Source organism: Arachis ipaensis, chromosome B04, assembly GCF_000816755.2.
Source record: "Arachis ipaensis cultivar K30076 chromosome B04, Araip1.1, whole genome shotgun sequence".
In the NCBI taxonomy this organism is placed as follows: Eukaryota; Viridiplantae; Streptophyta; class Magnoliopsida; order Fabales; family Fabaceae; genus Arachis; species Arachis ipaensis.
In genome coordinates this window covers 78,406,468-78,422,058 of record NC_029788.2, presented here as the reverse complement: position 1 = coordinate 78,422,058, position 15,591 = coordinate 78,406,468, and positions in this window count along the sequence as shown.

Genomic DNA, 15,591 nt, shown 5'->3' with positions numbered 1-15,591 from the left:
GCAAAAATCAGATTCAGAGGTTGAAGAAGGACTGCTGATGCTGTTGGATTCTGACCTCCCTGCACTCAAAGTGGATTTTCTGGAGCTACAGAACTCAAAATGGCGTGCTTCTAATTGCGTTGGAAAGTAGACATCCAGGGCTTTCCAGTAATATATAATAGTCCATACTTTGACTGAGTTTAGACGATGTAAAAGGGTGTTGAACGCCAGTTCTACGCTGTTGTCTGGAGTTAAATGCCAGAAACAAGTCACAAACCAGAGTTGAACGCCAGAAATACGTTACAACCTGGCGTTCAACTCCAGAAAGAGCCTCTGCACGTGTAACATTCAAGCTCAGCCCAATCACACACCAAGTGGGCCCTGGAAGTTAGATTGAATGAGTATCTCTTGGATCTCTTAATCAGAATCTTCGTGGTATAAGCTAGATTGATGGCGGCATTCATGAGAGTCTGGAAAGTCTAAACCTTGTCCGTGGTATTCCGAGTAGGACTCTGGGATTGAATGACTGTGACGAACTTCAAACTCGCGAGTGATGGGCGTAGTGACAGACGCAAAAGGAGGGTGAATCCTATTCCAGTATGATCGAGAACCTCAAATGATTAGCCGTGCTGTGACAGAGCATTTGGATCATTTTCACAAGAGGATAGGATGCAGCCATTGACAAGGGTGATGCCTCCAGACGATTAGCCATGCAGTGACAGCGCATCGGATCATTTTCCAGAGAGGGTAGCCATTGACAATGGTGATGTCCTTACATAAAGCCAGCCATAGAAAGGAGTAAGACTGATTGGATGAAGACAGCAGGAAAGCAGAGGTTCATAGGAACGAAAGCATCTCTATGCATTTATCTGAAATTCTCACCAATGATTTACATAAGTATTTCTATCCTTATTTTATTATTTATTTTCGAAAACTCCATAACCATTTTATATCCGCCTGACTGAGATTTACAAGGTGACCATAGCTTGCTTCATACCAACAATCTCCGTGGGATCGACCCTTACTCACGTAAGGTTGATTACTTGGACGACCCAGTGCACTTGCTGGTTAGTTGTATCGAAGTTGTGAATGAAAAACAATTTATTAAGACGTGCGTACAGAGTTTTTGACGCCGTTGCCTGAGATCACAATTTTGTGCACCAAGTATCCTTTGATTTTATATTCATTTTGATTTTGTTTATGTTATTATGGTTATTTGTAGTTTTTCTTCGTTTTACATGTGTTTTGATCATGCAAAGTGTTTAAAACAGGAGTAGATGCGTTCGGAATAACGTACAAACCACCTTGGAGGGAATTGCTTTCGGGTTCCCTGGCGCCAAACTTGGCCATCTTGCGTTTGGCGCCGTGGCAGGTGTTCCAAGGGAGATTCATTCTGGATGGGTGGCGCCAAACTTGGCCATCTGGAGTTTGGCACCGTGGCACACATTCCAAGGGAGTTTTACTCTAGATAGTTGGCGTAAAACTTGGCCATCTGGCATTTGGCGCCAGAAAATTTTTTTTAAATTGAGGGTTGAGTGCCAAACACCACATCACTGGCATTTCACACTAGGTATGTCCAATGCTTCTATTCAACTCGGGAGGGTCAGTGCCAAATGCCGCATCACTAGCTTTTGGCGCCAGGTGCGCTAAAAGAGGCTCTTCATAAAAAGAATTTGATGAGCGGATAATTTATACCCTTTTTTAGCATTGTTTTTACATAGTTTTTAGTATGTTTTAGTTAGTTTTTATTATATTTTTATTAGTTTTTATGCAAAAATCACATTTCTTGACTTTACTATGAGTTTGTGTGTTTTTCTGTGATTTCAGGTAATTTCTGGCTGAAATTGAGGGGCCTGAGCAAAAATCTGATTCAGAGGCTGAGAAAGGACTGCAGAAGAGAATCCAAAGAGAAAGTGCAAGGCCATCAATATGTCCAAAATGGCCGAACCTATAGAGGGGGGAGAGGCAGTGATTTCCAGTGAGGAAGACCTCAATGGACATCCACTGGCCACTAAGGAGTTCCCTAATGAGGAACCAAGGCAATCTGAGGCTCATACAGAGACCATAGAGATTTCACTGAACTTACTATTTCCATTCATGAGCTCTAATGAGTATTCTTCCTTTGAAGAGGATGAAGATATTGTTGAAGAGCAAGTTGCTCAGTATCTAGGAGCAATCATGAAGTTAAACGCCAAGTTATTTGGTAATGAGACTTGGGAGGATGAACCTCAATTGCTCATCAATGAAATGAATGCTCTGGGTCAACTGAAATTACCTCAGAAGAAACCGTACCCTGGAAAGTTCTTAATACCCTGTACCATAGGCACCAAGACCTTTGAGAAAGCTTTGTATGACCTGAGGTCAGGAATAAACCTCATGACACTCTCTGTAATGGAAAAACTAGGGATCTTTGAGGTACAAGCTGCAAGAATCTCACTAGAGTTGGCAGACAAATCAAGGAAACAGTTTTATGAACTTGTAGAGGATGTCTTAGTGAAGGTTGAAGGCCTGTACATCCCTGCTGATTTCATAATCCTAGACACTGGAAAGGATGAGGATAAATCCATCATCCTTGGAAGACCCTTCCTAGCCACAACAAAAGCTGTGATTGATGTGGACAGAGGAGAGTAAGTCCTTCAATTGAATGAGGACTACCTTGTGTTTAAGGCTCAAGGATATTCTTCTGTAACCATGGAGAGGAAGCATGAAAAGCTTCTCTCAATACAGAGTCAACCAGATCCCCCACACTCAACTTCTGAGTATGGTGTTGGGAGGCCATCATTAAGTTCTAAGTCTCTGTGAAGCTCTCTAAGAGCTCACTGTCAAGCTATTGACATTAAAGAAGCGCTTGTTGGGATGCAACTCAATGTAATTAATTATATTTATTTGTTTTTCCATTGTTATTTTATGTTTTCTTTAGGTAGATGATCATCTGGAGTCATAAAAACAACTGCAGAATTAAAGCAGAATCGAAAACAGCATCAAAAACAGCACACCCTAGAGAACAGGCTTACTGGTGTTTAAACGCCAGTAAGGATAGTAGAATGGGCGTTTAACACCCAGTCTAGCAGCATTCTGGGCGTTAAATGCCAGAAAAGGGTGTCTGGCTGAAGGCTGGCGTTAAACGCTAGAATAGGCAGACAGACTAGCGTTTAACGCCGGAAAAGGGTGTTTGGCTGGCGTTAAATGCCAGAAAGGGGCATCAAACTACCGTTTAACGCCAAACACCTCTCTTTCTCTACTCTTCACACCTTTTCATAACACTCTTTGCCAAATACCCTTGACCAATCCAATCACCACCTCTTTCCCAAACACCATTCACCTATCAAATCCTACCCTCTTCCCTATAATCTCTTCACCACTCATATCTATTCACACCTCTCCATAACCCACCAACCCCACCTACCTCACCATGAAAATTCAAACCATTTTCCTCCCAAACCCAACCCCTCATACATGACTTTCCTCTCTCTCTCTCTCTCTCTCACCCTATAAATACCACTCCTTACCACCTTCATTTTCACACATCATACACACTTATCCCCCCTTGGCCGAACCCAACACACCCCTCCATCTCCCCTATTTCTTCTTCTTCTCTCCATTTATTTCTTCTTTTGCTCAAGGACGAGCAAACCTTTTAATTTTGGTGTGAAAAAAGCTCTACTTTTTATTTTTTCCATAACCATTAATGGCACCTAAGGCCGGAGAAACCTCTAGAAAGAGGAAAGGGAAGGCAACTGCTTCCACCTCCGAGTCATGGGAGATGGAGAGATTCATCTCAAAAGTCCATCAAGACCATTTCTATAAAGTTGTGGCCAAGAAAAAGGTGATCCCCGAGGTCCCCTTCATGCTCAAAAAGAGTGAATATCTGGAGATTCGATGTGAGATTCGAAGAAGAGGTTGGGAAACACTCACTAATCCCATCCAATAAGTCGGGATCTTAATGGTTCAAGAGTTCTATGCTAATGCATGGATCACTAAGAATCATGATCAAAGTGTGAACCCGAACCCAAAGAATTGGCTCACAATGGTTCGGGGGAAATACTTGGATTTCAGTCCGGAAACTGTAAGGTTGGCATTCAACTTGCTAATAATGAGAGGAGATCCCCATCCTTTCACTAGAAGAGTCAACTTTGATCAAAGGTTGGACCAAGTCCTCATGGACATCTGTGTGGAAGGAGCACAATGGAAGAGAGACTCAAGAGGCAAGCCGGTTCAATTGAGAAGGCCTGACCTCAAACCTGTGGCTAGGGGATGGTTGGAGTTCATCCAACGCTCTACCATTCCCACTAGCAACCGGTCTGAAGTTACTGTGGACCGGGCTATCATGATCCATAGTATCATGATTGGAGAGGAAGTAGAAATTCATGAGATCATATCTCTAGAACTATACAAGGTGGCTGACAAGCCCTCCACTTTGGCAAGGTTAGCCTTTCCTAATCTCATCTGTCACCTATGCAATTCAGCTGGAGTTGTCATAGAGGAAGACATCCTCATTGAAGGGGACAAGCCCATCACTAAGAAGAGGATGGAGCAAACAAGAGAGCCCACTCATGGACCTCAAATAGAGCATGAGGAAGTTCCTCATCAAAAAATCCCTGAGATGCCTTAGGGGATGCATTTTTCTCCACACAACTATTGGGAGCAACTCAACACCTCTTTAGGAGATTTGAGTTATAACATGGAGCAACTAAGGATGGAGCACCAAGAACACTCCATCATCCTCCATGAAATCAGAGAGGACCAAAAGGCCATGAGAGAGGAGCAACAAAGGCAAGGAAGAGACATAGAGGAGCTCAAGCACTCCATAGGATCTTCAAAAGGAAGAACTAGCCGCCGTCACTAAGGTGGACCCGTTCTTTAATTTCCTTGTCCTTATTTTTCTGTTTTTCGTTTCTATGCTTTATGTTTTGGCTATGTTTTGTGTCTTCATTACATGATCATTAGTGTTTAGTATCTATGTCTTAAAGCTATGAATGATTCCATGAATCCCTTACCTTTCTTAAATGAAAAATGTTTTTATTTGAAAAAGAACAAGAAGTGTATGATTTCGAAAATTATCTTGAAATTAGCTTAATTATTTTGATGTGGTGGCAATACTTTTTGTTTTCTGAATGAATGCTTGAACAGTGCATATTTTTTATAGTGAAGTTTATGAATGTTAAAATTGTTGGCTCTTGAAAGAATAATGAAAAAGAGAAATGTTATTAATAATCTGAAAAATCATAAAATTGATACTTGAAGTAAGAAAAAGCAGTGAAAAACACAAAGCTTGTGAAAAAAATGGCAAAAAAATAAAGAAAAAAAAGAGAAAGAGAAAGAAAAAGCAAGCAGAAAAAGCCAGTAACCCTTTAAACCAAAAGACAAGGGTAAAAAAAGGATCCAAGGCTTTGAGCATTAATGGATAAGATGGCCAGAAGGAATAAAATCTTGGCCTAAGCGGCTAAATTAAGCTGTCCCTAACCATGTGCTTGTGGCGTGAAAGTGTCAAGTGAAAAGCTTGAGACTGAGCGGTTAAAGACGTGGTCCAAAGCAAAAAGAGTGTGCTTAAGAACTCTGGGCACCTCTAACTGGGGACTCTAGCAAAGCTGAGTCACAATCTGAAAAGGTTCACCAAGTTATGTGTCTGTGGCATTTATGTATCCGGTGGTAATACTGGAAAACAAGATGCTTAGGGTCACGGCCAAGACTCATAAAGTAGTTGTGTTCAAGAATCAACATACTGAACTAGGAGAATCAATAACAGTATCTAAATTCTGAGTTACTATGGATGCCAATCATTCTAAACTTCAAAGGATAAAGTGAGATGCCAAAACTGTTCAGAAGCAAAAACCTACTAGCCCCGCTCATCTAATTGAGACTAATCTTCATTGATATTTTTGAAACTTATTGCATATTCTCTTCTTTTCATCTTATTTTGTTTTTAGTTGCTTGGGGACAAGCAACAATTTAAGTTTGGTGTTGTGATGAGCCATGAGCGGATAATTTATACCCTTTTTGGCATTGTTTTTACATAGTTTTTAGTATGTTTTAGTTAGTCTTCATTATATTTTTATTAATTTTTATGTAAAAATCATATTTCTGGACTTTACTATGAGTTTGTGTGTTTTTTTGTGATTTCAGGTAATTTTTGGCTGAAATTGAGGGACCTGAGCAAAAATCTGATTCAGAGGCTGAGAAAGGACTGCAGATGCTGTTGAAATAGGTTTGGCAATAGCAAGCCTTTTCCATCATCTTCTCAGCAACAGACAGATAATTCTAAGCAGAGCCTCTCTGACTTAGCAACCATAGTCTCTGATCTATCTAAGACCATTCTTAGTTTCATGACTGATACAAGGTCCTCCCTTAAAAATTTGGAGGCACAAGTGGGTCAGCTGAGTAAAAGAGTTACTGAACTCCCTCCTAGTACTCTCCTAATCAATACAGAAGAGAATCCAAAGAGAGAGTGCAAGGCCATCAACATACCCAAAATGGCCGAACCTATAGAGGAGGAAGAGACAGTGATCTCCAGTAAGGAAGACCTCAATGGACGTCTACTGGCCACTAAGGAATTCCCTAATGAGGAACCAAAGGAATCTAAGGCTCATATAAAGACCATAGAGATTCCACTGAACTTACTGTTGCCATTCATGAGCTCTGATGAGTATTCTTCCTTTGAAGAGGATGAAGATATTGTTGAAGAGAAAGTTGCTCAGTATCTAGGGACAATCATGAAGCTGAATGCCAAGTTATTTGGTAATGAGAATTGGGAGGATGAACCTCCATTGCTCATCAATGAACTGAATGCTCTGGTTCAACTGAAATTATCTCAGAAGAAACCAGATCCCGGAAAGTTCTTAATACCCTATACCATAGGCACCATGACCTTTGAGAAGGCTCTGTGTGACCTGGGGTCAGGAATAAACCTCATGCCACTCTTTGTAATGGAAAAACTAGGGATCTTTGAGGTACAAGCTGCAAGAATCTAACTAGAGTTGGCAAACAAATCAAGGAAACAGACTTATGGACTCGTAGAGGATGTCTTAGTGAAGGTTGAAGGCCTATACATCCCTGCTAACTTTATAATCCTAGACACTGGGAAGGATGAGGATGAATCCATTATCCTTGGAAGACCCTTTCTAGCCATAGCAAAAGCTGTGATTGATGTGAACAGAGCAGAGTTAGTCCTTCAATTGAATGAGGACTATCTTGTGTCTAAAGCTCAAGGATCTTCTTCTGTAACCATGGAGAGGAAGCACGAAAAGCTTCTCTCAATACAGAGTCAAACAGAGCCCCCACACTCAACTTCTAAGTTTGTTGTTGGGAGGCCACCATTAAGCTTTGAGTCTCTGTGAAGCTGTCTAAGAGCTCACTGTCAAGCTATTGACATTAAAGAAGCGCTTATTGGGAGGTAATCCAATTTTATTTAATTAAATTTATTTGTTTTCCATTGTTATTTTATGTTTTCTTTAGGTAGATGATCATGTGGAGTCATAAAAACAACTGCAGAATTAAAGCGGAATCGAAAACAGCATCAAAAATAACACACCCTAGAGGACATTCTTACTGGCGTTTAAACGCCAGTAAGGATAGCAGAATGAGCGTTTAACACCCAGCTTGCAGCATTCTGGGCGTTAAACGCCAGAATTGGCAGGCAGACTGGCATTTAACGCTAGAAAAGGGTGTCTCGCTGGCGTTTAACGCCAGAAAAGGTAGCAGAGCTGCCGTTAAACGCCATAATTGGCATACAGAGGGCGTTTAAACGCTAGAATAGTGCAGGGACCCAAATTTCTTGACACCTCAGGATCTGTGGACCCCACAAGATCCCCACCTACCCACCTCTCTTTCTCCCTTCTTCACACCTCTCCATAACACTCTTCCCCAAACACCCTTGACCAATCCAATCACCACCTCTTCCCCAAACACCATTCACCTATCAAATCCTACCCTCTTCTCCATAATCTCTTCACCACTCATATCCATCCAATATTCTCCATAACCCACCAACCCCACCTACCTCACTATTCAAATTCAAACCATTTTTCTCCCAAACCCAACCCCTCATACACGACTTCCCTCTCTCTCTTACCCTATAAATACCCCTTCTTACCACCTTCATTTTCACACATCATACACACTTATCCCCCTTGGCCAAACCCAACACACCCCTCCATCTCCTCTATTTTATCTTCTTCTCCTTCTTTCTTTCTTCTTTTGCTCGAGGACGAGCAAACCTTTTAAGTTTGGTGTGGAAAAAGCTCTGCTTTTTGTTTTTTCATAACCATTAATGGCACCTAAGGCCGGAGAAACCTCTAGAAAGAGGAAAGGGAAGGCAATTGCTTCCACCTCCGAGTCATGGGAGATAGAGAGATTCATCTCAAAAGTCCATCAAGACCACTTCTATGAAGTTGTAGCCAAGAAAAAGGTGATCCCCGAGGCCCCCTTCATGCTCAAAAAGAGTGAATATCCGGAGATCCGACGTGAGATTCAAAGAAGAGGTTAGGAAACTCTCACCAACCCCATTCAACAAGTCGGGATCTTAATGGTTCAAGAGTTCTATGCTAATGCATGGATCACTAAGAACCATGATCAAAGTGTGAACCAAAACCCAAAGAATTGGCTCACAATGGTTCGGGGGAAATACTTGGATTTCAGTCCGGAAACTGTAAGGTTGGCATTCAACTTGCCAATAATGAGAGGAGATCCTCATCCTTTCACTAGAAGAGTCAACTTTGATCAAAGGTTGGACCAAGTTCTCATGGACATCTGTATGGAAGGAGCACAATAGAAGAGAGACTCAAGAGGCAAGCCAGTCAATTGAGAAGGCCTGACCTCAAACCCATGGCTAGGAGATGGTTGGAGTTTATCCAACGCTCTATTATTTCTACTAGTGACCGGTCTGAAGTTACTGTAGACCGGGCTATCATGATCCATAGTATCATGATTGGAGAGGAAGTAGAAGTTCATGAGATCATATCTCTAGAACTATACAAGGTGGATAACAAGCCCTCCACTTTGGCAAGGTTATCCTTCCCTCATCTCATTTGTCACCTATGCAATTCAGCTGGAGTTGTCATAGAGGAAGACATCCTCATTGAAGAGGACAAGCCCATCACTAAAAAGAGGATGGAGCAAACAAGAGAGTCCACTCATGGACCTCAACAAGAGCATGAGGAAGTTCCTCATCAAGAAATCCCTGAGATGCCTCAAGGGATGCATTTCCCTCCACACAACTATTGGGAGCAACTCAACACCTCTTTAGGAGATTTGAATTCTAACATAGAGCAACTAAGAATGGAGCACCAAGAGCACTCCATTATCTTCAATGAAATTAGAGAGGACCAAAAGGCCATGAGAGAGGAGCAACAAAGGCAAGGAAGAGACATAGAAGAGCTCAAGCACTCCATAGGATCTTCAAGAGGAAGAATTAGCCGCCGTCACTAAGGTGGACCCGTTCTTTAATTTTCTTGTTCTTATTTTTCTGATTTTAGTTTTTTATGCTTTATGTTTTGTCTATGTTTGTGTCTTTATTACATGATCATTAGTATTTAGTGTCTATGTCTTAAAGCTATGAATGATTCCATGAATCCCTCACCTTTCTTAAATGAAAAATATTTTTAATTGCAAAAGAACAAGAAGTGCATGATTTCGAAAATTATCTTGAAGTTAGCTTAATTATTTTGATGTGGTGGCAATACTTTCTGTTTTCTGAATGAATGCTTGAACAGTGCATATTTTTTATAGTGAAGTTTATGAATGTTAAAATTGTTTGCTCTTGAAAGAATAATGAAAAAAGAAAAATGTTATTGATAATCTGAAAAATCATAAAATTGATTCTTGAAGCAAGAAGAAGCAGTGAAAAACACAAAGCTTGCGAAAAAAATGGAAAAAAAATAAAGAAAAAAAGAAAGAAAAAGAAAAAGTAGGCAGAAAAAGCCTGTAACCCTTTAAACCAAAAGGCAAGGGTAAAAAAGGATCCAAGGCTTTGAGCATTAATGGATAGGAGGGCCCGAAGGAATAAAATTCTGGCCTAAGTGGCTAAATCAAGTTGTCCCTAACCATGTGCTTGTGGCGTGAAGGTGTCAAGTGAAAAGCTTGAGACTGAGTGGTTAAAGTCATGGTCCAAAGCAAAAAGAGTGTGCTTAAGAACTCTGGGCACCTCTAACTGGGGACTCTAGTAAAGCTGAGTCACAATCTGAAAAGGTTCACCCAGTTATGTGTCTGTGGCATTTATGTATCCGGTAGTAATACTGGAAAACAAAATGCTTAGGGTCACAGCCAAGACTCATAAAGTAGCTGTGTTCAAAAATCAACATACTAAACTAGGAGAATCAATAACACTATCTGAATTCTGAGTTCCTATAGATGCCAATCATTCTGAACTTCAAAGGATAAAGTGAGATGCCAAAACTGTTCGGAAGCAAAAAGCTACTAGCCCTGCTCATCTAATTGAGACTAATCTTCATTGATATTTTTGAAACTTATTGCATATTCTCTTCTTTCCATCCTATTTTCTTTTTAGTTGCTTGGGGACAAGCAACAATTTAAGTTTGGTGTTGTGATGAGCGGATAATTTATACCCTTTTTGGCATTATTTTTACATAGCTTTTAGTATGTTTTAGTTAGTTTTTATTATATTTTTATTATTTTTATGCAAAAATCACATTTCTGGACTTTACTATGATTTTGTGTGTTTTTCTGTGATTTCAGGTAATTTCTGGCTGAAATTGAAGGACCTGAGCAAAAATCGGATTCAGAGGCTGAGAAAGGACTGCAGATGCTGTTGGATTCTGACCCTGATGCACTCGCAATGGATTTTATGGAGCTACAGAAGCCCAATTGGCATGCTCTCAATTGCGTTGGAAAGTAGACATCCTGGACTTTCCAGAAATATATGATAGTGCATACTTTGCACGAGATTTGATGGCCCAAACTGGCATCCAAACTCCCACCAGAGATTTCTGGCATAAAACACTAGAACTGGCACTAAAACTGGCGTAAAATGCCCAAACTGGCACCCAAGCTGGCGTTTAACTCCAAGAATGGCCTATGCACGTGTAAAGCTCAATGTTCAGCCCAAGCACACACCAAGTGGGCCCCGGAAGTGGATTTCTGCACTATCTGCACTTAGTTACTCATTTTCTGTAAACCCTAGTAACTAGTTTAATATAAATAGCACTTTTTACTATTGTATTGAAACTTTTATGCTATCATAGACTATCATACCTTGGACTTAGAGGCTGGCCTCACAGCCATGCCTAGACCTTTCACTTATGTATTTTCTACGGTGGAGTTTCTACACCCCATAGATTAAGGTGTGGAGCTTTGCTGTTCTTCATGAATTAATGCAAGTACTACTATTTTTCTTTCAATTCACACCTACTTCTTCTCCAAGATATACTCTTGTACTTAATTCAGTTAAGTCAAAATGAAGGGGTGACCCGTGACAATCACCCGCTATCTTCGTTACTCGCTTAGCCAAGATCCACGTGCCTGACAACCACAAGCGGTCTACATGATGTTCAACGTAGTCATTGGACGACAGCCGAAGTATATTCTCTTGGGTTTCTAATCAACGATTCACATTGTCTCTCCTAACAACAGAGTATCTGAATCTGAGATTAGAACCTTCGTGGTATAGGCTAGAACCATTGGCAGCATTCCTGAGATCCGAAAAGTCTAAACCTTGTCTGTGGTATTACGAGTAGGATCTGGGAAGGGATGACTGTGAAGAGCTTCAAACTTACGAATGTTGGGCGCAGTGACAGTGTGCAAAAGGATAGAGAGATCCTATTCCGACGCTAGCGGGAACCGACAGATGATTAGCCGTGCGGTAGCTGTACATGGTATTTTTCATCCGAGATGAGAAATTCGACAGTTGATTAGCCGTACAGAGATCGTATCTGGTATTTTTCATCCGAGAGGATCATACAGGTAGCCATGGAAGGGAGCACACATGATTGGAAGAAGGCAATAGGAAAACAGAGGTTCAGAAGCAACAAAGCATCTCCAAACGCTTATCTGAAATTCCCACCAATGAATTACATAAGTATCTTTATCTTATTTTATGTTTTATTTATCTTTTAATTATCAAAACCTCATAACCATTTGAATCTGCCTAACTAAGATTTACAAGATGACCATAGCTTGCTTCAAGCCGACAATCTCTATGGGATCGATCCTTACTCACATAAGGTATTACTTGGACGACCCAGTGCACTTGCTGGTTAGTTGTGCGGAGTTGTGAAAAGTGTGAATCACGATTTCGTTTACCAAAATTCAAATTTCAAACGCAGATCCTCCTTAATTCTCTCCCCAACTCCACACCTTTACCCCCTATCAGCTTGCTCCTTTCCCATATTTCTCTTCTATCAAATCAAATCCCCCTCCCAACATCTATCCTCTCATCAATTTTTCTTTCCTCAAATCAACTTCTCCCTTCCCCATACCAAACCCCTGATCGCACTCTCCCTCTTTTCCCCTTTATATTCTTTTTCCTTTTTTTGTCCCACCCCTTCATATATATATATATATATATACCCTCATCCCCATACCCAATACCCACAACAATAACCATCATTCTTCCTCCTCACTAAACCCTTTCAACACAATACCCCTCCATCCATTAACTCTTTGCCCTTCCTGATTCACTCCCTCCTCTTTGTTATATTCTATTTTTGCTCGGAGATGAACAATCATTCAAGTTTGGTGTTATCGCGCTACTCTTTTTTATATTTTAATTCAATGGCACCAAAGAATACTAAGACTTCAAGGAAGAGAAAAGGCAAAGAACCGGCCACCGGCTGCTTTGACTCAAGGCAGTCTCACTGCAAGTTACAAGAGGAGAACTTTTTTTAGATTACTTCCAATAGAGCCATGATTCCGGAGGTAAAATTTACACTAAAATCGGACGAGTACTCGGAAATCCGGTTCTAAATTGAGAGGCGGGGTTGGCAGTTTTTCTAATAACCCGTTGATGAGCGGATAATTTATACGCTTTTTGGCATTGTTTTTAGTATGTTTTTAGTAGAATCTGGTTACTTTTAGGGATGTTTTTATTAGTTTTTATGTTAAATTCACATTTCTAGACTTTACTATGAGTTTGTGTATTTTTCTGTGATTTCAGGTATTTTCTGGCTGAAATTGAGGGACTTGAGCAAAAATCAGATTCAGAGGTTGAAGAAGGACTGTTGATGCTATTGGATTCTGACCTCCCTGCACTCAAAGTAGATTTCTGGAGCTACAGAACTCGAAATGGCGCGATTCCAATTGCGTTGGAAAGTAGACATCCAGTAATTTCCAGCAATGTATAATAGTCCATACTTTGAACGAGTTTAGATGACGTAAAAGGGCATTGAACGCCAGTTCTACGCTGCTGTCTGGAGTTAAACGCCAGAAACAAGTCACAAACCAGAGTTGAACGCCAGAAATACGTTACAACCTGGCGTTCAACTCCAAGAATGACCTCTGCACGTGTAACATTCAAGCTCAGCCCAAGCACACACCAAGTGGGCCCCAGAAGTAGATTTATGCATCAATTACTTATTTCTGTAAACCCTAGTAACTAGTTTATTATAAATAGGACTTTTTACTATTGTATTAGACATCCTAGATTGTATTTTTGATCTTGTGATCACGTTTTGGGGGCTGGCCATTCGGCCATGCCTGGACCTTTCACTTATGTATTTTCAACGGTAGAGTTTCTACACTCCATAGATTAAGGTGTGGAGCTCTGCTGTTCCTCAAAGATTAATGCAAAGTACTACTGTTTTTCTATTCAACTCAACTTATTCCGCTTCTAATATATTCATTCGCACTTCAACATGAATGTGATGAACGTGACAATCATCATCATTCCCCCACGAACGCGTTCCTGACAACCACTTCCGTTCTACCTTCGATTGAATGATTATCTCTTGGATCTCTTAATCAGAATCTTCGTGGTGTAAGCTAGATTGATGGCGGCATTCATGAGAATCCGAAAAGTCTAAACCTTGTCTGTGGTATTCCGAGTAGAACTCTGGGATTGAATGACTGTGACGAACTTCAAACTCGCGAGTGCTGGGCGTAGTGACAGACGCAAAAGGAGGATGAATCCTATTCCAGCATGATCGAGAACCTCAGATGATTATTCGTGCTGTGACAGAGCATTTGGACCATTTTCACAAGAGGATGGGATGTAGCCATTGACAATGGTGATGCCCTTACATAAAGCCAGCCATAGAAAGGAGTAAGACTGATTGGATGAAGACAGCAGGAAAGCAGAGGTTTAGAGGAACGAAAGCATCTCCATGCATTTATCTGAAACTCTCACCAATGATTTATATAAGTATTTCTATCCTTATTTTATTATTTAAGTTTCGAAAACCCCATAACTATTTTATATCCGCCTGACTGAGATTTACAAGATGACCATAGCTTGCTTCATACCAACAATCTCCGTGGGATCGACCCTTACTCGCGTAAGGTTTATTACTTGGACGACCCAATGCACTTGCTGGTTAGTTGTGCGAAGTTGTGATAAAAAGTTGAGATTACAATTAAGCGTACCATGTTGATGGCGCCATTGATGATCACAATTTCGTGCACCAAGTTTTTTGGCGCCGTTGCCGGGGATTATTTGAGTTTGGACAACTGACGGTTCATCTTGTTGCTCAGATTAGGTAATTTTCTTTTTGTTTTCTTTTCAAAAATTTTTCAAAAAAAAAACTTTCAAAATTTTCTCCTTTGTTTTCGAAAAAAAAATATTTTCAAAAATATATTTTTCTTCAGAATTTTTAAGAATGAATTCTAGTGTTTCATGAAGCATGTTGAAGCCTGGCTGGCTGTAAAGCCATGTCTAATTCTTTTAGATAGGGCATGTTAGGCGTGTCATGTCTGAGTTACATACTAAAGCTTGGCTGGCTATTAAGCCATGCCTGACCCTTTGATTGGAGCTTTAGACTAAAGAGCATAAGATTCCTAGAATTCATATTAAAAATTTTGGAATCCTTATTTTTCTTTTTCAAAATGATTTTCGAAAAAAATACAAAAAAATCATAAAATCATAAAAATAAAAAAATATATTTTTAAGTTTGGTGTCAATTGCATACTCATCCTGCATTTTTCAAAAATTGCATTCATGCATTGCATTCATCATGATCTTCAAGTTGTTCTTGATAAACCTTCTTGATTGATCTTTATATTACATTGTTTTTGTGTTGTATGGTGTTTTTCATATGCATTATTGAATTCTTAGTGCCTAAGCATTAAAGATTTCTAAGTTTGGTGTCATGCATGTTTTCTTTGCATATAAAAATTTTCAAAAATATGTTCTTGATGTTCATCATGATCTTCAAAGTGCTCTTGGTATTCATCTTGATATTCATAGCATTCTTGCATGCATTCATTGTTTTGATCCAAAATTTTCATGCATTGCATCATTTTCATGTTTTTCTCTCTCATCATTAAAAATTCAAAAATAAAAAAAAAAATCTTTCCCTCCCTTTTCTCATAAAATTTGAAAATTAAATTTGACTTTTTCAAAAATTTTTAAAATCCAGTTGTTTTTATGAGTCAAATCAAATTTTCAATTTAAAAATCTTATCTTTTTCAAAATCTTTTTCAAAAATCAAATCTTTTTCATTTTTCTTA